Source organism: Pristiophorus japonicus, chromosome 10, assembly GCF_044704955.1.
Source record: "Pristiophorus japonicus isolate sPriJap1 chromosome 10, sPriJap1.hap1, whole genome shotgun sequence".
NCBI lineage: Eukaryota > Metazoa > Chordata > Chondrichthyes > Pristiophoridae > Pristiophorus > Pristiophorus japonicus.
Window position 1 is genome coordinate 99,191,307 of NC_091986.1, and position 22,627 is coordinate 99,213,933.

General features: G+C 46.6%; 1 protein-coding gene across 1 annotated transcript in view; it reads left to right on the forward strand.

The window, feature by feature from the left end:
- Positions 1–14,338: 14,338 nt before the first annotated feature.
- The window catches only part of ccdc82 (coiled-coil domain containing 82), a 122,699-nt gene continuing 114,410 nt past the window's right edge, over positions 14,339–22,627 (forward strand). Inside the window, exon 1 of the mRNA XM_070891942.1 lies at positions 14,339–14,447. The gene's annotated coding sequence lies outside the window, so the exon portion shown is untranslated. The remainder of the gene's footprint in view (positions 14,448–22,627) is intronic.

Sequence of the window (22,627 nt, forward strand, 5' to 3'; positions counted from 1 at the left end):
TGCCATTGCCCACCACGGGGGTGGAAATGGCGCAGCCTGCAAACTTGTTGATGGTGGTGCAGCCCGCAGACTTGTTGATGGTCATGGAAGCAATGAAAATGATAAATCACCTGTCACGGCCCGCCAGATTAGGACTTGGACCAGCCAAGATCCTCTGCTGTCCCGAGTAAAAAAACTGTGTACTGCATGGGAGCTGGGCCAGCATCCCCTTTGAAATGCAAGAGCTAATCAAGCCATTCCAGTGACGAAAGGACGAGCTGTCCATTCAGGTAGACTGCCTGTTGTGGGGTAACCGCGTAGTGCTACCAAAAAGGGCAGGGAGACGTTCATCTCGGATCTCCACAGCACACACCCGGGTATAGTAATGATGAAAGCGATAGCCAGATCCCACGTGTGGTGGCCCGGTATCGACTCTGACTTAGAGTCCTGTCTACGGCAATGCAGCGTCTGTGCTCAGTTGAGCAACGCACCCAGAGAGGCACTTCTAAGTTTGTGGTCCTGGCCCTCCAGACCATGGTCGAGGATCCATGTCGACTATGCAGGCCCGTTTCTCGGTAAAATGTTCCTGGTGGTGTTGGATGCTCTTTCAAAATGGATTGAATGTGAAATAATGTCGGGAAGCACCGCCACCGCCACCATTGAAAGCCTGAGGGCCATGTGTGCCACCCATGGCCTGCCTGACATACTGGTCAGTGACAACAGGCCACGTTTCACCAGTGCCGAATTTAAAGAATTCATGACCCGCAATGGGATCAAACATGTCACCTCGGCCCTGTTTAAACCAGCCTCCAATGGGTAGGCAGAGCGGGCAGTACAAACAATCAAACAGAGCCTTAAACGAGTCACAGAAGGCTCACTCCAAACCCGCCTGTCCCGAGTACTGCTCAGCTACTGCATGAGACCCCACTCGCTCACAGGGGTGCCCCCGGCTGAGCTACTCATGAAAAGGACACTTAAAACCAGACTCTCGCTGATCAGGTAGAGAGCAGGCGGCAGCAACAAAATGTAAACGATGGTCGCGCCACTGTGTAGTGGGAAATTGATCTGAATGACCCTGTGTATGTGCTAAACTATGGACATGGTCCCAAGTGGATCGCGGGCACGGTGATAGCTGAAGAAGGGAATAGGGTGTTTGTAGTCAAACTAGACAATGGACAAATTTGCAGAAAACACCTGGACCAAAGAGGCTGCGGTTCACAGACTGCCCTGAACAACCCACAGCAGACACCACCTTTTTTGAGCCCACAACACACACCCAAAGGATCAACGACACCACACCGGACCAGGAAATCGAACCCATCACGCCCAACAGCCCAGCAAGACCAGGCTCACCCAGCAGCACTGCAGGGCCAACAACATGCCAGCCCAGCGAGGGCACAACCAGAACAGACATTTGTACCGAGGCGGTCCACCAGGGAAAGAAAGGCTCCTGACCGCCTCACCTTGAAATAGTTTTCACTTTGACCTTGGGGGGGTGGAGTGATGTTGTGTATCTGTAAAGCATGCAGTCCCATGTTCCGCCACCAGGGAGCACATCCCCTGAAGTCCCAAGGGATCCCAGCATTCCTTGGGAGCACTGCATATAAGCCGGCCTCTAAGGCCTGTTCTTCACTCTGGAGTGTCTTAATAAAGACTGAGGTCACTGTTACTTTAACCTCCCTATGTGCAGTCTCATCTCTGTTCGGAACATAACAATTACGATGCCTGGATGGGTGTTGTGCAGTTCGCAAATAAATGTGTCTCTGCCTTTCTTGGGCAAGACCACGCAATTGCTCCACAAAAGACAGTCAGCCTGCAGGGACAACTCGTCTTTGCGTCTTTGGAACAGCTTAATCGCTTCCTGCCTCTCCACTGGGACACTGGACCAGCTCCCATGGAGCAAATAGTTTTTTTACCAAGGACAATAAAGGATCCTGGCTGGTCCAGGTCCTGATCTGATGGTCCGAAACAGGGGGACTTTTCGTTCTCAAATGCCTCCATGACCATGAGCAAGACCGCTGGCTGTGCCATTTCCACCCCGGTGGTGGGCAATGGTAGCCGACTGAGAGTATCTACGCAGTTCTCTGTGCCCGATCTGTGGCGGATTACATAATTGTATGCCGACAGCATGAGTGCCCATCTTTGGATGCGGGCAGAGACATTGGTATTAATCCCTTTGCTCTCAGAGAACAGCGATATGAGTGGCTTGTGGTCAGTTTCAAGCTCGAACTTGAGGCCAAATAAGTACTGATGCATTTTTTTTACCCTGTAAGCACACGCCAGAGCCTCTTTATCAACTATGCTGTAGGCCCTTTCGGCCTTGGACAAACTCCTGGATCTATACGCAACCGGTTGCAAAATCTCCGAATCATTAGCCTGTTGTAACACACACCCAACCCTGTATGACGACACATCGCAAGCTAACACTAATCGTTTACATGGATTATACAGGACAAGCAGTTTGTTAGAACACAATAAGTTTATGGCTTTCTTAAAGGCAGCCTCTTGTGAATTCTCCCATACGCAGTTGTCTCCCTCGCGCAGTAGCGCATGTAGGGGTTCGAACAGGGTGCTTAACCCAGGTAGGAAATTACCAAAATAGTTAAGGAGTCCCAGGAATGACCGCAGCTCCGTCAAGTTCTGTGGTCACGGCACGTTCTTAATGGCCTCCATCTTGGCATCGGTGGGTCTGATTCCGTCCGCTGCGATTCTCCTTCCTAAGAATTCAACGTCCTGTGCCAAGAAAACACACTTCGAGCATTTCAACCTGAGCCCCACGGGATCCAACCGACTAAGAACCTCCTCCAGGTTCTTCAAGTGCTCCATGGTGTCCCGACCTGTAACCAATATGTCATCCTGGAAGACGACTGTGCGAGGAACTGACTTTAGCAGCCTCTCCATGTTCCGCTGGAAGATCGCCGCGGCTGACCGAATCCCGAACGGGCACCGGTTGTAGATAAACAGACCTTTGTGCATGTTGATGCAGGCGAGGCCTTTCGAAGACTCCTCCAGTTCCTGCATCATGTAGGCCGAGGTCAGGTCCAGCTTAGTGAACGTGTTCCCGCTAGCCAGGGTTGCAAATAGGTCATCTGCCTTGGGTAGCAGGTACTGGTCTTGCAGCGAAAAACGGTTAATCGTTACTTTATAGTCCCCGCAAATTCTAACCGTACCGTCCTCCTTGAGTACCGGGACAATCGGACTGGCCCAGTCATTGAATTGCACCGGCGCGATGATGCCTTCACGTTGCAGCCTGTCCAGCTCGATTTCCACTTTTTCATGCATCATATACGGTACTGTCCGAGCCTTGTGGTGGATGGGTCGCGTACTGGGAATCAAATGGATCTGCACTTTCACCCCCAAGAAGCTTCCAATGCCTGGCTCAAATAGCGATGGGAACTTGCTTAGAACTTGGGTACATGAGGCGTCGTCGACGAATGAAAGTGCTCGGATGTCGTTGCAGTTCCAGCGGATTTTCCCCAGCCAGCTTCTGCCAAACAACATGGGGCCATTCCCTGGCACAATCCACAGCGGGAATTTGTGTACTGCTCCATCATAGGAGACTTTGACTTCTGCACTGCTAATTACAGGAATTAATTCCAAGGTGTAAGTCCTTAGTTTAGTGTGAATGGGGCTGAGCATGGGCCTGTGTGCCTTCTTTCCCCACAGCCTATCAAAGGCCTTTTTACTCATTTTGGACTGACTTGCCTACGTGTTCAGCTCCATAGATATCGGAATGCCGTTCAGTTCAACTTTCAACATTATTGATGTGCATTTCGTCGTGAACATGTGTACCCCGTACACGTCTGCCTCCTCCGTACGAGTTCAAGTTCATGGCACCGTGGGTGGCTCTGCTGCACAGGAGGGCAGGAAAAAGAGTGGGAGAACGATAGTGATAGGGGATTCTATTGTAAGGGGAATAGATAGACATTTCTGCGGCCGCAACCGAGACTCCAGGATGGTATGTTGCTTCCTGGTGCAAGGGTCAATGATGTCTCGGAGCGGGTGCAGGACATTTTGAAGGGGGAGTGTAAACAGCCAGTTGTCGTGGTGCATGTAGGCACCAATGATATAGGTAAAAAACCGGGATGAGGTCCTACAAGACGAATTTAGGGAGCTAGGAGCTAAATTAAAAAGTAGGACCTCAAAAGTAGTAATCTCGGGATTGCTACCAGTGCCACGGGCTAGTCAGAGTAGGAATTGGAGGATAGCTCAGATGACTACGTGGAGTGAGGAGTGGTGCAGAAGGGAGGGATTCAAATTCCTGGGACATTGGAACCAGTTCTGGGGGAGGTGGGACCAGTACAAACCAGACGGGCTGCACCTGGGCAGGACTGGAACCAATGTCCTCGGGGGAGTGTTTTCTAGTGCTGTTGGGGAGGGGTTAAAGTAATATGGCAGGGGGATGGGAACCTATGCAGGGAGACAGAGGGAAGTAGAACAGGGGCAGAAGCAAAAGATAGAAAGAAGAAAAGTAAAAGTGGAGGGCAGAGAACCCCAAGGCAAAAAGCAAAAAGGGACACATTACAGCAAAATCCTAAAAAGGCAAAGGATGTTAAAAAGACAAGCCTGAAGGCTCTGTGCCTCAATGTGAGGAATATTCGAACTAAGGTGGACGAATTAACTGCGCAGATAGCAGTTAACGGATTTGATGTAATTGGCATCACGGAGACATGGCTCCAGGGTGACCAACGCTGGGAACGCAACATCCAGGGGTATGCAACATTTAGGCAGAATAGACAGAAAGGAAAAGGAGGTGGGGTGGCGTTGCTGGTTAAAGAGGAAATTAATGCAATAGTAAGGAAGGACATTAGCTTGGATGATGTGGAATCTGTATGGGTGTAGCTGTGGAATACAAAAGGGCAGAAAACACTAGTGGGAGTTGTGTACAGACCACCAAACAGTAGTAATGAGGATGGGGACAGCATCAAATAAGAAATTAGGGATGCGAGCAATAAAGGTACAGCAGTTATCATGGGCAACTTCAATCTACATATTGACTGGGCTAACCAAACTGGTCACAATGCAGTGCAGGAGGATTTCCTGGAGTGTATTAAGATGGTTTTCTAGACCAATATGTCGAGGAACCAACGAGTGGGCTGGCCACCCTAGACTGGGTGATGTGTAATGAGAAAGGACTAATTAACAATCTTGTTGTGCGAGGCCCCTTGGGGAAGAGTGACCATAATATGGTAGAATTCTTTATTAAGATGGAGAGTGACATAGTTAATTCAGAGATTAGGGTCCTGAACTTGTGGAAAAGTAACTTCGATGGTATGCGACGTGAATTGGCTAGAATAGACTGGCGAGTGATACTTAAAGGGTTGACGGTGGATAGGAAATGGCAAGCATTTAAAGATCACATGGATGAACTTCAACAATTGTACATCCCGGCCTGGAGTAAAAATAAAACGGGGAAGGTGGCTCAACCGTGGCTAACAAGGTTAGTGTTAAATCCAAGGAATAGGCATATAAATTGGCCAGAAAAAGCAGCAAACCTGAGCACTGGGAGAATTTTGTAATACAGCAGCAGGACAAATTAGGAGGGGGAAAATAGAGTATGAGAGGAAGCTTGCTGCAAAGATAACAACTGACTGCAAAAGCTTCGATAGATGTGTGAAGAGAAAAAGATTAGTGAAAAGAAACGTAGGTCCCTTACAGTCAGATTCAGATGAATTTTTAATGGGGAACAAAGAAAAGACGGACCAGTTAAACAAATACTTTGGTTCTGTTTTCACGAAGGAAGACACTAATAACCTTTCGGAAATACAGGGGTCCGAGGGTCTAGTGAGAAGGAGGAACTGAAGGATATCCTTATAAAGCGGGAAATTGTGTTCGGGAAATTGATGGGATTGAAGCCCGATAAATCCCCGCGTTCCTGATAGTCTGCATCTCAGAGTACTTAAGGAAGTGGCCATAGAAATAGTGGATGCATTGGTGATCATTTTCCAACAGTCTATCAACTCTGGATCAGTTCCTATGTAATGGAGGGTCGCTAATGTAACACCACTGTTTAAAAGAGGGAGAGAGAAAACAGGTAATTATGGATCGGTTAGCCTGACATCAGTAGTGGGGAAAATGTTGGCATCAATTATTAAAGATGAAATAGCAGCGCATTTGGAAAGCAGTGACAGGATTGGTCCAAGTCAGCATGGCTTTATGAAAGAGAAATCATGCTTGACAAATCTTCTGGAATTTTTTGAGGATGTAGCTAGTAGAGTGGACAAGGGAGAACCAATGGATGTGGTGTATTTGGACTTTCAAAAGGCTTTTGACAAGGTCCTACACAAGAGATTGGTATGCAAAATCAAAGCACATGGTATTGGGGGTAATGTACTGACGTGGATAGAAAACTGTTTGGCAGACAGGAAGCAGAGAATCAGGATAAACGTTTTTTTTCCAGAATAGCAGGCAGTGACTAGTGGGGTGCCGCAGGGCTCAGTGCTAAGACCCCAGCTCTTTACAATATACATTAATGATTTCGATGAAGGAATTGAGTGTAATATCTCCAAGTTTGCAGATTACACTAAACTGGGTGGTGGTGTGAGCTGTGAGGAGGACGCTAAAAGGCTGCAGGTTGACTTGGACAGGTTCGGTAAGTGGGCCAATGCATGGCAAATGCAGATAAATTTGAGGTTATCCACTTTGGGGATAAAAACACGAAGGCAGAATATTATCTGAATGGTGGCAGATTAGGAAAGGGTGAGGTGCAACGAGACCTGGGTGTCATGGTTCATCAGTCATTGAAAGTTGGCATGCAGGTACAGCAGGCGGTGAAGAAGGCAAATGGTATGTTGGCTATCATAGCTAGGAGATTTGAGTATAGGAACAGGGAGGTCTTACTGCAGTTGTACAGGGACTTGGTGAGGCCTCACCTGGAATATTGTGTTCAGTTTTGGTCTCCTAATCTGAAGAAGGACGTTCTTGCTATTGAGGGAGTGCAGCGAAGGTTCACCAGACTGATTAAAGGGATGGCGGGACTGACACTTGAGGAGAGACTGGATCAACTGGGCCTTTATACACTGGAGTTTAGAAGGATGAGAGGGGATCTCATAGAAACTTATAAGATTCTGATGGGACTGGACAGGTTAGATGCGGGAAGAATGTTGCCGATAATGGGGAAGTCCAGAACTAGTGGACACAGTCTTAGGATAAGGGATAGGCCATTTAGGACTGAGATGAGGAGAAACTTCTTCACTCAGAGAGTTGTTAACCTGTGGAATTCCCTACCGTAGATAGTTGTTGATGCCAGTTCATTGGATATATTCAAGAGGGAGTTAGATATGGCCCTTACGGGCTAAAGGGATCAAGTGGTATGGAGAGAAATCAGGAAAGGGGTACTGAGGGAATGATCAGCCATGATCTTATTGAATGGTGGTGCAGGCTCGAGGGGCTGAATGGCCTACTCCTGCACCTATTTTCTATGTTTCTATGTTTTATGACATAACTCGCCACTTCCTGGCCCTCCGACCGTTGACACGTGTAGAATTGATATCTCGCCATCAAAACACTTTCCTTAGGATTTAGGTGCTCCCGGACCAGCATATACAATTCTTCGTAGGATTTCTGTGTTGGTTTTGCCGGGGCCAGGAGATTCTTCATGAGGCCATCGGTTGTTGCCCCACAGACAGTTAGGAGGATCGCCCTTCGTTTGGTGGCATTCTCGTCCCCTTCCAGCTCGTTGGCCACAAAGTATTTTTCGAGGCTCTCCACGGAGGCCTCCCAAACATCCCCTTCTGAGAACTTCTCCAGGATGCTGACTGTTCTTTGGATTTTCGCGCAGTTGTTCGTTACCTCATCGCCAATTGCTACACTCATATTAAATGGTGAGACTGAGTACTGTGTGTAATGAGCAAGTGTGACCTTTATTAAGGTTCCAGAGTGCAGGTACCTCGTGGGTGGCCTGCTTATATACTGTGCTCCCAAGGGATCCCTTAGGACTCCAACAGATGGGCCCTGTGGTGGTCAGGTGTAATGCAAGTTACAAAGGGTTAAATACATAACATAGTGTACGCCAGGGATCGTTGTTGGGTCCACTTTTGTTAGTGCTATGCATAAATGATTTAAATTTTGATATCGGGAGTGTGATATCAATACAGGTGCAGCGCCTAAAATCCGGAAATCTTGGGATCGAGGCCGTTCCGGATTCCAGGCTTTCTATTTGTTTTCTGACATCACGAATCCGGAAGCACCCGAGCCGAGGTTCAGGTATTTCCGGATTTCGGAACGTCAGAAAGGCGGGTGGTGGGGATTCCCGCCAAAGAACTGTTCGGGCTGTCCGGCTCTGTCGAGGAGTTTGTCGTCGGGCGGGCCCTGCCAAGGCAATTGTTGGGCGGGCCCCACCAAGGAGGTTGTCGGGCCATCCGGCTATAATCACAAGAAACTATAAACCTAGGTCCAGTAGATGATTCTGGACTAACTATCCCAACCTGTGATATCTTAAGATTCTATGAATAAATCCAATTAATTCACTCAACATCTCAGGCAATGTTCAAATTGTGTGTTTTTGACAAAACTTTGTTTTTCTGTGTCAATTTCCTCCTGTACTGAGTATGGCTCAGTATATAACAATCACCTTATGGAATTTATTCCTGTGTAAGACAGTGTGTATTATCCGGCTACTGATCTGGGAAGCTCGTGGACAAACCCGACACATGCAGCAAAAGCCTGAGGTAGTTGCAGGAACTAAAAACAAGATTGGCAATTTAAGTTCAGTATAGTCTCATTTAACTGCTTTTTATTAAATGAAGCAATCCACTTTGGTAATGAAAAGGGAGTGTAATACGTCCTTACTATACAGTATAAATGCACACGAGGCCCATACTTGAGAGAAGGTCACTCTGTGACCAGTAACTTTTATTAGCCAGCACTGAAGTGATGAAGGTGGGTGGAGCTTCCCCTTTTAGACCTGAAAGTCCAGGTTAGGAGTGTCTCCCACAAGTTCACCACCTAGTGGTCAATGTTCTCACGGTGTACAATTTAGGTCAGTTTATACATGGGTTACAATGACAGTTGAATACATGACATCACCTCCCCCCCCTCCAAAGTCTTATTGGGATAACAAGTTAAGTCTCTCTGGTGGTTTACGCTCCCTTGTAGAGCGCCTCAGTTGGGGCTCCGGTTGTTGGGCGCTGGCCTGAGTGTCTGCTGTTTGCAGTGTCTCAGGCCTGTCCGGACTGCCCACAGTGACTGGGCTCTCCTCCGCTTGGTTCCTGTGTTTGGTCACCCGTGGAGCAGTGAACTCTACATTGTGTTCTTCCTCTGCTTCTTCTATGGGGTTGCTGAACCTCCTTTTAGTTTGATCCACGTGTTTGTGGCAGATTTGTCCATTGGTAAGTTTAACTACCAAAACCCTATTCCCCTCTTTGGCAATCACGGTGCCTGTGAGCCATTTAGGCCCTGCAGCGTAGTTGAGGACAAAGACAGGGTCATTAACATCAATACATCGCGCCCTCGCATTCCCGTCATGGTAGTCACATTGTGACTGCCGCCTGCTCTCAACAATTTCTTTCATGTTGGGGTGTATAAGGGATAACCTGGTTTTGAGCATCCTTTTCATTAGCAGCTCTGCGGGTGGGACCCCTGTGAGCGAGTGTGGTCGGGATCTATTGGCAAACAGGAGGCGTGATAAGCGGCTTTGTAGGGAACCCCCTTGGATTCTGAGCATCCCCTGTTTGATTATCTGCACTGCTCGTTCCGCCTGGCCGTTTGAACGGTGCCGTTCTGACATGGTTGATACCATTTCCTGCCATGAAGTCCTGGAATTCAATGCTGGAAAGCACGGGCCATTGTCGCTGACCAAGATGTCCGGTAGACCATGGGCGGCGAACATTGCCCGTAGACTTTCTACCATGGCAGAGGATGTGCTTGAATTGAGAATGTCACACTCGATCCATTTGGAGTCGGCATCTACGACAATCAAAAACCTTTTTCCCATGAAAGGACCTGCGTAGTCCACATGGATGCGTGACCATGGCTTGGCGGGCCAGGACCAGAGGCTAACGGGGGCTTCCCTGGGCACATTGCCCAGCTGAGCACACGTGTTGCACCTGCAAACACAAAGTTCCAGGTCTGCATCTATCCCTGGCCACCAAACGTGCGACCTGGCAATTGCCTTCATCATGACAATGCCCGGGTGCTCATTGTGGAGTTCTCTGATGAACATCTCTCTGCCCATCTGGGGCATGACGGTTTCTCCATAGTAGGCAATCGGCCTGAATCGAGAGTTCATCCTGTGCCTGTGAAATGGTTTGAATTCCTCAGGGCATGCCCGTACGTGGCTGCCCAGTCCCCAGTCAGGACACATTTCTTGACTAAAGACAGAAGCAGGTCTCTTTTTGTCCAGACTTTGATCTGACGGACTGTCACGGGTGAACCTTCGCTTTCGAAAGCTTCAACAGCCATGACCATCTCAGCATCTTGCTCGGTTGCCCCCTCGGTGGTGCCTAGTGGGAGCCTGCCGAGTGCATTGGCGCAGTTTCAGTGCCTGGTCTGTGCCAAATTGTGTCGTCATAGGCGGCTAACGTGAGTGCCCATCTCTGTATGCGGGCCGATGCATTTGCACTTATGGCCTTGTTGTCGGCCAAAAGGGACGTTAGGGGTTGGTGATCTGTCTCCAGCTCGAATTTCCTGCCAAACTGGTGCATTTCTTTTACAGCATTTATACACATGCTAGCGCTTCCTTTTCTACCATTCCGTAGCCCCGTTCTGCCTGGGACAGACTTCTGGAGGCATAAGCTACTGGCTGTAACTGACCCTTGGCATTAACATGCTGCAACACACAGCCGACCCCATAGGACGACGCATCGCACGTTAAAACGAGTTTCTTACATGGGTCATATAGCATTAACAGATTGTTGGAGCATAACAAATTTTGTGCTCTATCAAAAGCCCTTTCCTGGCTGTCCCCTCAGACCCATTCATGACCTTTGCGTGGAGCATGTGTAGCGGCTCTAACAACATGCTCAATTTGGGAAGAAAGTTACCAAAATGGTTCAGGAGCTCCAGGAACGAACGCAGCTCTGTCATGTTACGGGGTCTGGGTGCTCTCTGGATCGCTTCTGTTTTGGACACCGTAGGTCTGAGCCCGTCTGCTGCTACCCTCATCCCCAGGAATTCTACCTCTGGACCTTGGAAGACGCACTTCACCTTTTTCAGTCGCAGACCTACCTGGTCCAGTCTGCGTAGCACCTCCTCCAGGTTGTGGAGGTGTTCTTCAGTATCATAACCCGTAATGAGGATGTCATCTTGAAAAACCACTGTCCTTGGAATTGACTTGAGGAGGCTTTCCATATTTTATTGAAAGATCGTAACGGCCGAGCGAATCCCAAACAGACATCTGTTGTACTCAAACAACCCCTTGTGTGTCGTGATGGTGGTCAGCTTCTTCGACTCACTCGCCAGCTCCTGGGTCATGTAAGCTGAGGTCAGGTCCAATTTTGAAAAGATTTTGTCACCGGATAGTGTCGCAAAGAGGTCCTCCGCTCTCGGTAGTGGGTACTGGTCTTGGAGTGACACCCGATTGATGATGGCCTTGTAATCACCACATAGCCTGACCGACCTATCCGCCTTGAGCACCGGCACAATCGGGCTCGCCCAGTCACTGAATTCGACTGGCGAGATGATGCCTTCCCTCAGCAGGCGGTCCAATTCGCCTTCTATCTTTTCCCATATCACGTACGGCACCGCTCTGGCCTTGTGATGTACTGGCCCGGCGTCCGGGTTTATGTGAATCATTACCTTGGTCCCCATGAAAGTGCCAATGCCGGGTTGAAATAGTGAGTCAAATTTGTCCAGGACCTGTGAGCATGATATTCGCCCCACAGAAGAAATTGCATTGACATCGCCCCATTTCCAGTTCATGACAGCAAGCCAACTCCTCCCCAGCAGTGCGGGACCATCCCCCGGGACAATCCAGAGTGCCAACCTGTTCTCCGAATCTTTGTGGGTCACAACTACCGTGGCGCTGCCTAGCACTGGAATGATCTCCTTTGTATATGTCCGTAGCTGTGCGTCAATTGGCAATAATTTTGGCCTCCTGGCCTTGGACACCCACAACTTGTCGATACTCATCAGGGACTGGCTGGCTCCCGTGTTTAGCTCCATTGATACTGGGATGCCATTGAGGAGCACTTTCATCATTATCGGTGGCGTCCTGGTGTATGAACTGTATATGTGCTCCACATGAACTCGCTGAACTTCAGCTTCCAGCGATTTCCCCCAGTGTCCATTTGGCCTCGTAGGGCTTACATTGGACCCGTCCTCCTCGTACATCAACCTGGCTGCAGGCTTTCTGCACATACGCGCCAAGTGACTGCTGACATTGCAGTTTCTGCAGGTATATTGCTGATACCTGCAAGCTCTGGCTGTGTGTTTGCCTCCACACCTCCAACATGAGCCATTGTTGGAAACAAAAGGTCCATTACCAGTCGATCGTCTCTGTCTCTGTAACTGTCCTTAAGCACACCATTGACAGGTGTTGATGGCCCCATTACTGGCCGCATTGTCCCTTGCGATGGCATGAATCGCCGTTCAGCTAGCCATTGTCTCTGTTGAATTCACCCTTTGGGTTCAACTACATGCTCGGGCATGTCCGATTGCCCCTGTCTGCCTGGAGAACTGTGTGCTGCGTTAACAATGTTGACTCCCTGTCCATTTGCTACATTTAAACCAAGATTGATGTCAATCATTCTGGTCTCTTCCTCCCTTGAGATGAATGTCTGGGCCATCAAAGCCGCCGTTTCCAGGGTCAAGTCTTTGGTCTCAATCAGTTTCCTGAAAATCCCAGCGTGCCCGATGCCCTCAATAAAAAAGTCTCGCAGCATCTCCGCTCTGCATGCATCTGGGAACTTGCATAGGCTCGCCAGTCGCCGGAGGTCTGTCACGAAGTCTGAAACGCTTTGCCCTTCTCACCGCCGGTGCGTGTAAAACTGGTGTCTCGTCATGTGCATGCTGCTCACCGGTTTAAAGTGTTCCCCGATCAACTTACTGAGCTCTTCAAAAGTCTTGTCCGCCAGCTTCTCTGGCACTAGAAGGTCCTTCATCAGGAAGTACGTCCTGGATTCACAAACCGCCAGGAGATGAGCCCTGTGTTTGTCAGCCAAATCCTGTCCCAGCCATTCCTTAGTGACAAAACTTTGCTGTCGTCTCAATAAAATCGTCCCAATCATCACCAACACAGTACCTCTCGTCTGTGCTGCTAGTGGCCATGCTCGTTGCCAATAATACATCCTTACTATACAGTATAAATGCACACGAGGCTCATACTTGACAGAAGGTCACTCTGTGAACAGTAATCTTTATTAGCCAGCACTGAAGTGATGAAGGTGGGTGGATACCTGAAAGTCCAGGTTAGGAGTGTCTCCCACAAGTTCACCACCTAGTGGTCAATGTTCTCATGGTGCACAACTTAGGTCAGTTTATACATGGGTTACAATCACAGTTGAATACATGACAGAATGAGCACTTGTCCTGGAGAGAGTTCGGCTGAAGGCTCCTTAGGATATCTGTGACTAACTGTTCTTCACAATTTGGAGCTTTGATGACTGCCATCTAACTTAATATTTTATTAAGTAAATTGCAGTCAACTGAGTTCCCCAAAATAAGTAGCTAATTACACGGACATCACAGAGCAAAGCATTGCTAATTAACAGGGTGAATTACAATGTTAATTAGCAATTACATTCGAAATTGCAGAATATTACTGGAGGTAACTGAAAAGACAATGTGTGCTGTCAGCTGGGAATCACTTTGTGCAACCATTTGGATATTTCTGTAAGGCTATATGTATAACATGTGAATAACTACCAGGCTCTGTGGAAATGAAATATGTCAGTAGCCAAAAAAAAACGTATGTGTTGAAAAGAATTAAAGGCAGAAGAATCACTACTTTGTTTTGGAAAAAAAGTGAAAATACAGCTATTTGTTACTGACTAAATATGTACTTTCACAAAACATTTTTTGGGGTGCTGCAAGTGCCAGCATTAGTGTTTTAAAAGTAATTAACATTTTAAAAATCGTTTCTTCCTCCATTTTCCCACATTTACTCAAGTTATATGAAACGATCGCAAAGATATAGGTGGAGTCGGTTTTATTTATTCTCATGCAAGTGTAGAGCTGCAATACCTTGAAATACCACGGAATCAATTGGTGCCAAACGATTTTATTTTCATTTTTACACTGAAAGTTACCAATGGGCATTTTGCCGATGTTGCTTCCATTTCAGAGGCGACTTCAGTTGGTAATCGCCACTCGGTACTTTCATTTTATTGTATAACTACCGTCTTTGAATCAGAAAACAAAGTGGGCGTGTTTGAACCCATGACAACACAAACGTCCCGCAGCTCTCAAAAAAAAGTGCGGAAGCGAAAACGCCATTGTTGTTTGCTCAGGAGCAAGGACCCCCAGGCAAAGCCCTCTTTAATAAAATCTAAGGAGGCATTGAAGGAACAAAGCAGGAAAGCATTTGTCTGGTGAGTTCAAGATTTACGTACAGTTCGTAAATACTCGTGAATCAATTACGCTTATAAAAAGTAGCAGTTTTAAAGAAAATCATCCCACATGTCCTTTTTTGAAAAAAGTGATTTAATTGAAGGTTTGTGTTAAGGATTGGAGAATACGTTGCACTGCAAGTCTCTGAAGCCACAGCTCCAGGCGCTTCCTGTGCCGCTCTTTCCAACCAATCCCAGCCCAGGGCCAGAGTGGCTACATAGCGCTTGTGACGTCATGTTGGCAGGGTGATTGACATGCAAATCAACCTTGCAGTCCTCGGCTTGTGCCACTTTGATAATGCAAAGCTCGCTACCCAATCATTCTGTGAATGTTCGGCACGTCAGCTGGTTAACAGAAGGCTTACATGACAAGGGAAATGTGTACCAAAATCTGATCGCCAATGAGAGTCCATATCATACAGCAATTACACTGTCAACTTGATGTCATAGTTATTACTTTGAAACAAAATAAAACGGTAGCATAGTGGTTATGTTGCTGGACTAGTAATCCAGAGGCCTGAACTATTGATCAAGAGACGCGAGTTAAAATCCCAACATGATTTAGACGAAGGAATTTAATATCTCCAAGTTTGCAGATGACACTAAGCTGGGTGGCAGTGTGAGCTGTGAGGACGATGCTAAGAGGCTGCAGGGTGACTTGGACAGGTTAGGTGAATGGGCAAATTCATGGCAGATGCAGAATAATATGGATAAATGTGAGGTTATTCACTTTGGTGGCAAAAACAAGAAGACAGAATATTATCTGAATGGTGACAGATTAGGAAAAGCGGTGGTGCAATGAGACCTGGATGTCATGGTACATCAGTCACTGAAAGTTGGCATGCAGGTACAGCAGGTGGTGAAGAAAGCAAATGGCATGCTGGCCTTCATAGCGAGAGGATTTGAATATAGGAGCAAGGAGGTCTTACTGCAGTTGTACAGGGCCTTGGTGAGACCACACCTTGAATATTGTGTACAGTTTTGGTCTCCTAATCTGAGGAAGGACATTCTTGCTATTGAGGGAGTGCAGCAAAGGTTCACTAGACTGATTCCCGGGGATGGCAGGACTGACATATGAAGAAAGACTGGATCGACTAGGCTTATATTCACTGGAATTTAGAAGAATGAGAGGGGATCTCATAGAAACATAGAAAATTCTGACCGGATTGGACAGGTTAGATGCAGGAAGAATGTTCCCGATGTTGGGGAAGTCCAGAACCAGGGGTCACAGTCTAAGGATAAAGGGTAAGCCATTTAGGACGGAGATGAGGAGAAACTTCTTCACTCAGAGAATTGTGAACCTGTGGAATTCTCTACCACAGAAAGTTATTGAGGCCAGTTCGTTAAATATATTCAAAAGGGAGTTAGATGTGGCCCTTACGGCTAAAGGGATCAAGGGCTATGGAGAGAAAGCAGGAATGGGGTACTGAAGTTGCATGATCAGCCATGATCATATTGAATGGTGGTGCAGGCTCAAAGGGCCGAATGGGCTACTCCTGCACCTATTTTCTATGTTTCTATGATAGCTGGGGAATTTAATTAAATAAATCTGGAGTGAAAAGCTAGTATCAGTAATGGTGACCATGAAACTGACGCATTGACGTAAAATCCCATCTGCTGTCCTTATCTGATCTGGCCTATGTGTAACTCCAGACCCACAGAAATGTGGTTGACTCGTAACTGCCCACTAGTGCAAAACAGCTATGAAAAACAACAATAATGAGAATATAACTGGACTGTTGCTACAGTCAGAGGCTGGGTATTCTGCGGCGAGTGTCTCACCTCTTGACTGCCCGAAGCCTTTTCACCATCTATAAGGCACAAGTAAGGAGTGTGACGGAATGCTCTCCACTTGCTCTTGCACATTCTGGTTGCCAACTCTGGTTGGAGGCATTTCCAGAGGTTTGATCACCTGTCCTAATATCTCCTTATGTGGCTCCAACAACACATAAGAAGCTCGGTACCATCCAGGACAAAGCAACTCGCTTGATGGGCACCCCATTCACCACTGGCACACCGTGGCTACAGTGTTTACCATCTACAAGATGCACTGCAGCAACTCCCAAACCCGTGACCTCTACCACCTAGAAGAACAATGGTAGCAGACTCGTGGGAACACTATCACCTCCAAGTTCCCCTCCAAGTCACGCACCATCCTGACATCGTCGTTCCTTCATCGTCGCTGGGTCAAAATCCTGGAACTCCCTAACAGCACTATGGGAGTACCTTTACTGCACGATGGTAGAGGTTCAAGAAAGCGGCTCACCACCATCTTCTCAAGGGCAATATATAATTTTTTTTTTTACAGCAATATCTATGAACAAAAATACAGGCTTGCAGTTCATGACATTAACTGTACCATTTGTGTAATTCACTGACAACAACAATAATTTGCATTTATATAGCATCTTTAATTTAAACAGGAGCATTATCAAATAAAATTTGACACGGAGCCACATAAAGAGGTATTAGGACAGGTGATCAAAACCTTCGAGAATGCCTCCAACCAGAGTTGGCCACCAGAATATGCAAGAGGCCAAAATTGGAGGAGCATAGAGATCTCTGAGAGTTGTAGGGCTGGAGGAGGTAGCAGAGAAATGGAGAGAAAAGGCTATGGAGAGATTTGAAAATAAGGATTTAAAATCGAGGTGTTGCCGGACGGGGAGGAATGTAGAAGAGTTAAGATACAGGCAGCAGAGTTTTGGATGAGCTCAAATTTACGGAAAGTGCAAGGGAGGCCAGCCATGAAAGCATTGGAATAGTCGAGTCTAGAGATAACAAAGGTATGGATGAGGGTTTCAGTATTAGATGAGCTGAGGCAGAGGTGGAGACGGGCAATGTTACGGAGGTGGCAGTAGGCACTCTTTGTGATGGAGAGGATATGGGGTTGGAAACTCATCTCAAGGTCAAATAGGACACCAAAAGTCTAGTTTAACCTTAGTTAGTAGCCAGGGAGAGGAATGGAGTTGGTGGCGAGGGAACAGAGTTTGTGGCGGGGACCGAAGACAAAAATTTCAGTCTTTCCTATATTTAGAATGAAATTTCTGCTCATCTAGTACATGTAGCATACTTTGTGTAAGTATCACACTTGCTTCCTGTCATACTTTCTGAGTCACAATTTGGTTACACCCCTTATTATTATAAAGTAACATCTGCTCCAACTCAGTGGGAAATCTGCTAGAATATAGATGCATGATATATTAAAAGTCTTGTGTATAGCACACACTTCCTGTACATATTAACCTTGCTTCCTATGTCACAATTTTTGAGCAATATTTATATGTCAACATTTAAAAAGGTGTTAACATTTGGCATCAGTATTTCGATGTCACCATTTATTGATTGGCTGAAAATTTTTAAAAGCAGCACATCAGTATTGATGAGGTAGGGAACATAAGAATCAAAAGCAAAGTTTCTCTCACAAAACAGAAAACTTGTCTGTTTTACAATTTTAGAATTTTACAGCACAGAAGGAGACCATTCTGCCCATTGTGAATGTCAGCTCTCTGAACGAGTTATCCACTTGGTTCCATTACTCTACTCTTTTCCTGTAGGCTTAAAAACAAATTTACCCACTTCCTTTTAAAAAGCTATTATGAGTTTTACCATTTAATTTATATTTCCTCTTCTTATCGTTCATCCCCAAATATATCGACCCAATTGCTCTGCATTGAAATTCATCTGACATCTGTCTGCCTCATCTGCTAAGCTGTCTGTGTTCTCTTGAAGTTGCTTAAGTCATCTTCCTGATGTCATCTTCACAGTTAATTATGGCCCCTATTTTTGTATTGTTTGCAAATTCGAGCTGGTTGTCCATAACTAACCCATATCTTTCCTGGTGAATAATATTTGTATTCCATAGTATGACCTCTAGTTGGTTATCTATGGCTGATGTTAGGCTCACTACTTTGTAGTTACCTCATGTACACCTTTCTCCCTTGTTGAACAGAGGTGTTGGCAATCCTCTAGTCTTCAGGGCCCAGTACCTTTACCACTTTGAGTTATTAAATTTATTCAGTATTACTCAACGATAGTTATTTTATCAAATTGCTCTACCTTGTTTTTCATTCTCACCAGCACACTTTTCTGTGAAAACTAATATGCAGTACTTATAGAAACATAGAAACATAGAAAATAGGTGCAGGAGTAGGCCATTCGGCCCTTTGAGTCTGCACCACCATTCAATAAGATCATGGCTGATCATTCCCTCAGTACCGCTTTCCTGCTTTCTCTCCATACCCCTTGATCCCTTTAACCCGTAAGGGCCATATCTAACTCCCTCTTGAATATATCCAATGAATTGGCATCAACAACTCTCTACGGTAGAGAATTCCACAGGTTGATAACTCTCTGAGAGAAGAAGTTTCTCCTCATCTCAGTCCTAAATGGCCTACCCCTTATCCTAAGACTATGTCTCCTGGTTCTGGACATCCCCATCATTGGGAACATTCTTCCCGCATCTAACCTGTCCAGTCCCGTCAGAATCTTATAAGTTTCTATGAGATCCCCTCTCATCTTTATAAAGGCCCAGTTGATCTAGTCTCTCCTCATATGTCAGTCCAGCCATCCTGGGAATCAGTCTGGTGAACCTTCGCTGCACTCCCTCAATAGCAAGAACGTCCTTCCTCAGATTAAGAGACCAAAACTGAACACAATATTCCAGGTGAGGCCTCACCAAGGCCCTGTACAACTGCAGTTAGACCTCCCTGCTCCTATGCTCAAATCCCCTAGCTATGAAGGCCAACATACCATTTGCCTTCTTCACCGCCTGCTGGATCTGTATGATAACTTTCAATGACTGATGAACCATGACACCCAGGTCTCGTTGCACCTCCCCCTTTCCTAATCTGCCGCCATTCAGATAATATTCTGCCTTCGTGTTTTTGCCCCCAAAGTGGATAACCTCACATTTATCTGCATCTGCCATGCATTGGCCCACTCACCTAACCTGTCCAAGTCACCCTGCAGCCTTTTAGCGTCCTCCTCACAGCTCACACCACCACCCATCTTAGTGTCATCTGCAAACTTGGAGATATTACACTCAATTCCTTTGTCTAAATCATTAATGTATATTGTAAAGAGCTGGGGTCCCAGCACTGAGCCCTGCGGCACTCCACTTGTCACTGCCTGCCATTTTGAAAAGGACCCGTTTATCCCGACGCTCTGCTTCCTGTCTGCCAACTAGTTCTCTATCCACGTTAGTACATTACCCCCAATACCATGTGCTTTGATTTTGCACACCAATCTTTTGTGTGGGACCTTGTCAAAAGTCTTTTGAAAGTCCAAATACACCACATCCACTGCTTCTCCCTTGTCCACTCTACTAGTTACATCCTCAAAAAATTCCAGAAGATTTGTCAAGCATGATTTCCCTTTCATAAATCCATGCTGACTTGGACCGATCCTGTCACTGCTTTCCAAATGCGCTGCTATTTCACCTTTAATAATTGATGCCAACATTTTCCCCACTACTGATGTCAGGCTAACCAGTCTATAATTACCTGTTTTCTCTCTCCCTCTTTTAAACAATGGTGTTACATTAGCTACCCTCCAGTCCATAGGAACTGATCCACGGTTGACAGACTGTTGGAAAATGATCACCAATGCATCCACGATTTCTATGGCCACTTCCTTAAGTATTCTGGGATGCAGACTATCAGGAACCCGGGGATTTATTGGGCTTCAATCCCATCAATTTCCCTAACACAATTTCCTGCTTTATAATGATATCCTTCAGTTCCTCCTTCTCACTAGACCCTCGGTCCCAATAGTATTTCCGGAAGGTTATTTGTGTCTTCCTTCGTGAAAACAGAACCAAAGTATTTGTTCAACTGGTCTGCCATTTCTTTGTTCCCCATTATAAATTCACCTGAATCTGACTGCAAGGGACCTATGTTTGTTTTCACTGATCTTTTTCTCTTCACATATCTATCGAAGCTTTTGCAGTCAGTTTTTATGTTCCCAGCAAGCTTCCTCTCATATCTATTTTCCCCTCCTAATTAAACCCTTTGTCCTGCTGCTGTATTACAAAATTCTCCCAGTCCTCAGGTTTGCTGCTTTTTCTGTCCAATTTATATTCCTCTTCCTTGGATTTAATACTATCCTTAATTTCCCTTGTTAGCCACGGTTGAGCCACCTTCCCCGTTTTATTTTTACTCCAGACATGAATGTACAATTGTTGAAGTTCATCCATGTGATCTTTAAATGTCTGCCATTGCCTATCCACCGTCAACCCTTTAAGTATTATTGCCGCATTCCTTCATGCTCTAGAACAACAACTACTTGTATTTATAACTTGTATTGTTTAACCAGGAGCCAATGTAGGTCAGCGATCACAGGGGTGATGGGTGAGCGGGACTTGGTGCGATGACCTCAAGTTTATGTAGGGAGTGCGTTGAAGTAGTCCAGTCTAGAGGTAACAAAAGCATGGATGAGGGTTTCAGCAGCAGATGAGCTGAGGCAAGGGTGGAGACAGGCAATGTTGCCGAGGTGGAAAGAGACGGTTTCAGTTATGCCGCGGATATATGGTCGGCAGCTCATTTCAGGGTCAAATATGACACCAATTTGCGAATAGTTTGGTTCAGCCTCAGACAGATGCTAAGGAGAGGGATGGAGTCGGTGGCGAGGGAATGCAGTTTATGGCAGGATCCAAAGACAATGGCCCAATATTAATTGGAGACATTTTTTGCTTATCCAATACTGGATGTCGGACAAGCAGTCTGACAATTTAGAGACTGAGGAGGAGTCGAGAGAAGTGGTGTTAAGGTAGAGCTAGGTGTCGTCAGCGTACATGTGGAAACTGATGCCATGTTTTCGGATGATGTCGCCAAGGGGCAGCATATAGGATGGGGCCAAGGATAGATCCTTGGGGGCCACGAGAGGTAACGATGCGGGGGTGGGAAGAGAAGCCATTGCAGATGATTTTTTTGTCTATGATTAGATAGATAAGAATGGAAGCAGGCGAGTGCAGTCCCACCCAGCTGGACGATGGTGGAGAGGTGTTGGAGGAGGATGGAGTGGTCAACCATGTCAAAGGCTGCAGACAGATCGAGAAGGATGAGGAGGGATAGTTTACCTTTGTCACAGTCAAAAATAATGTCATTTGTGACTGATGAGAGCCGTTTCGGTACTGTGGCAGGGGCGGGAACCAGATTGAAAGGATTCAAACATGCAGTTCCGGGAAAGATGGGTGTGGATTTTGGAGGCAACAGCATGTTCAAGGACTTCGGAGAGGAATGGGAGGTTAGCGATGAGGCGATAGCTTGCAAGCACAGGGTCAATGTTGGTTTTTTGAAGAGCGGGGTGATGATGGCAGATTTGAAGGAGAGGGAAACAGTACCTGAGGAGAGATAACCGTCAGCAGTTTATAGGAATAGGGTCTCATGGACAAGATGAGCATGGAGAGGTCAAGAGGGGAGATTAGAGAGAAACTGGAGAAAGGTGCGACTTTAGGGCAAGGGCAGGGGGGCACCTCAGAGAAATTTTGGCCTTGTGGGCTCGGGAAAGGAAGGGAAGTGGCAGAGGCAGCAGATCAGATGGTTTCAATCTTTGAGACAAAGAAGTCCATGTTGTGTCGCACTAGTTGGAGGTGATTGTGGTGGAGATATGTGAGAGAGGTTTAAGAAGATGGTTAACAGTAGAGAATAGTAGCTGGGTGTTCTCTTTGCATTCCAGAATGATCCTGGAATAGTGAGCAGTTTTTGCAGACATGAGTAGGATTGATAATGCTTTATGTGGTCCAGCCAGACCTGGCGGTGAATGGCTAAAGCAGTTGTCCGTTCAAGTATGTGCCCCTTGTACTTGAGGGAGGGAAGATGAGGGCCGTAGCAGGTGGAATGGCCAGGGTGAGCGAGAGTAATGCTTTTAATAGGGACGAGGGCATCAGAGGCGGTGATGAGTGTGTGGTTGAGCAGATCGGTGGATGCAGACATGTCATGTTGAATGGAGGGCCAAAGGCTGGACAGTTTGGAGTTGATAAGTGCAGTTGTAAGAGAGTTTGGAAAGAGTTTTTTCCAGGGGCGGACGCAGAAGGAAGTAGGGTTGGGTGGGGGGTGGGAGGGAGAATGTGGGTGGAGAGCGATACAAGGAAATGGTTAGAGATGGCCTTATCTGCAATTGATACGGTAGAAATAGCGAGGCCACGAGAGATGGCAAGGTCAAGG